Source organism: Athene noctua, chromosome 23 (assembly GCF_965140245.1).
Source record: "Athene noctua chromosome 23, bAthNoc1.hap1.1, whole genome shotgun sequence".
Classification (NCBI taxonomy): Eukaryota; Metazoa; Chordata; class Aves; order Strigiformes; family Strigidae; genus Athene; species Athene noctua.
In genome coordinates this window covers 4,197,684-4,200,690 of record NC_134059.1, presented here as the reverse complement: position 1 = coordinate 4,200,690, position 3,007 = coordinate 4,197,684, and positions in this window count along the sequence as shown.

Below are 3,007 nucleotides of genomic sequence, written 5' to 3'. Positions count from 1 at the left end.
TGCGCCACGCCGGGCCGCGCCGGGCTGCGCATGCGCAGGGTCAGCGCCTTCGCGCGCCACCGCGCGGCCCCGGCCTCGCTCTGGAGACGGGAGGGGGAAGCCACGCCCTCCGCCATCCAGACCACGCCCTCCGCGCTCCAGGCCACGCCCCCCGCGGCGGCGCGGCGGGTGGCGGTAGCGGCGTCGTGAGGGGACGCGTGTGCGTCCCGGCCCGCCCCGTCCCCCCCCTGCCCGCGATCCCTCGGGCCGGAGAATAACAGCGGTGCGGGGACGCCGCAGTCACGCGCTGTGACATCAGGACAGGGATTTTTTTTCACGTCACGAGTTCCGTGGCTCGAAGCGCTGCCGCCGGTCGCCCGCCGACACCGAGGGAAGCCTCGGGGTGCCGGCGGGGTGGGCAGCGCCTCACCCGCTTCTCCTCAGTGTGTCCGGCTTTGCACTGAAAAGATTCGTAAATCGCACGCCTCGAGCGGAGTGAAGAGCCTGTTAGAGATTCTTAAATTATTTAATAATTGCCATGAAAAAAAATTAAACTTTTCAGCTGCTGGGCCATTCGGGCATTTCACTGTGAGCGCTGAACAGTACCTGTGTCCTGAGGGGGCTATAGACTCGGAACATTCACCAGGTCTATCTGCAGCTTTGCTTAATGCTATTTTATTCCTTAAAACTTCACAGAGCTCCGTTCCAAGCACATTAAATATTCTGTCAGGTTTTTACGGGGGATCGTCACCCGCCCTGCTCCTGCCGGGAGCCGGCAGAGGGAGTCACGGCGCTCGGCTGCCACCGGAGCACCAGCCCTGTCTGCTCTGCTTCTCGTTTCTAGGACAAGGCATTGTAAAGCGTGGCCGAGAGCACGCTTTGGGAGCAGATTATATTTTCATGGAAAGGCAGGTACGCGTTTATGCAATTTTGGAAGGCGGAAGAACCCTTTTCTTAATTTGTAGTTGTTGCTCTATTACTCACTGCAAGCATGAGATGTTGAGTACATCTGTCTGTTCTGCAGAGAGTTCTGAGAAATGATTTTGTGATGATGTGGGCCACTCACTCCAAAAAGGCCATTGAATGACTCGAGCGTGGCCAGAGAAGGGCAACGGAGCTGGTGCAGGGTCTGGAGCACAGGTCTGCTGGGGAGCGGCTGGGGGAACTGGGGGGGTTCAGTCTGGAGAAGAGGAGGCTGAGGGGAGACCTCCTGGCCCTCTGCAACTCCCTGCCAGGAGGGGGCAGAGAGGGGGATGAGTCTCTGGAGCCAAGGAGCCAGCGCCAGGCCCCGAGGGAATGGCCTCAAGCTGCCCAGGGCAGGGTCAGGCTGGCTCTGAGGAAGGATTTCTGTGCAGAAGGGGCTGTTGGGCGTTGGAATGGGCTGCCCAGGGCAGGGGGGAGTCCCCGGGATCCCTGGGGGGGTTGAAGAGTCGGGCTGAGCCAGCGCTGAGGGATCTGGGGGAGTTGGGAACGGTCAGGGTGAGGGTCATGGTTGGGCTGGAGGAGCTTCAAGGTCCTTTCCAACCTGGATGATTCTGTGAATGCAACAGAGAGGGACAGATTTCAGCCTTTGCACAACTGCTGCGTTCAAGTTAATGTTGAGCTGAAAGATCTCAAGCATGATGGAGTCCCCCTGCTAGCATTGCACAGCAACCTCCCACCTCGGAGAAGTCACAATGCAAACAGAACCCAGAAGCTACCATCATCTCAATTTACAGGTAGCCTGTTCATTCAGTGGGGTCTGTTGTGCCGTATTTGCAAAAAATGATTCGTGCAGTTGGCTCTAGCAAGGTGTGTGCTCACACCTGCCATGACCACTGCTCTGCTTCACACTTCCACTGGCTTAGGCTGGGTCTCTTCATGTGAGGACATTAAAGACAGCACGTGGCCAGATTTGGAAAGCCACACAGTGAAGCAAGCATGGAGTTGGGCCTCACATTCCCTCGAACAGTAGCTGCCACCACAGTCTGAGCGAGGAGTCTCGTCCAGAGGTCTCCTACAGAAGCAAGATATTACTGAGCAGCCTCACTCTTGCCAAGTTTCTTCCATGCCTCTCCAAATTCGGGATAGAAAAAACACAGTCTGGGGTAGCACCCTCAAAGGGTTGCTGAGCCAGGCCTAATCCAAGATACACTAATTTTTCCACAACCAGCCTGGCACTGATTTTTAAAGCAGAATAAATGCCCCCAAACCATGCCCACATGTAACTGGTTTATCTGGTCCTTCCTCATAGCTTCCTGCGTGGTGTGACACACCACAGTGCACTGCCCCAAGAACTGCTTCTGCCACACTCTGCACAACTCCCAAGGTTCCTCAGCTGCTTTATGTCTTCTACAGCTGTTTATGCACCAGAGTTAATAAACTGACAACAGGGTTAGGGGTGGTTATACACACTTTGCAACGCCTGCGATGATAATGTGCGAGTCAGGGGATCTGTATCCTCTAACTCAGTGCAGAGGAAGGGCTGGCTGTGTTTCTGCAGCATGCCCTGCTAGGAAAACATTGTGGCATCACACGAGCTGGGAAGGACATGAAAAAGTTGCTGTGTGCACAAAACAACTGTAGCTGTTACAACTAGGTCAGGTGAGAACATCAAGCTGCCTGCAAACACATGATTACAGACAGGCCTTTGAACTCTGATTTCTGTGGCTTTTCAGAGGTATAGGTGGAGTCCTTGGCCATAAAGTACGTGCTTTGTCACTTCACAGCCCAGGTCCAGGGATCTGTGCTTAGCTGAACACAGAAGCCTTGTGTACGGACGCGGGAGCAGAGTTATGGCACTGCACAGCTATAAGGGAAAAAGATCAGGATTGTCTGGACTTCCTCTCAGCAAGATATTTGTTTTGCAACATGAATACCCATAATTTGAATGCTAACATACTGACGTCTGAGTTGTCCCCTGGTGCTCAACTCTGCAAGTCATGGGGGTAGGAAGGAAAGATTTGGAACTTTGCTGAACAAGCCAAAACCAAAAAACCTCTCAAGTTTGCAATGGAGATTTTTAATGGTGCCAACAGCTAGGAATGCC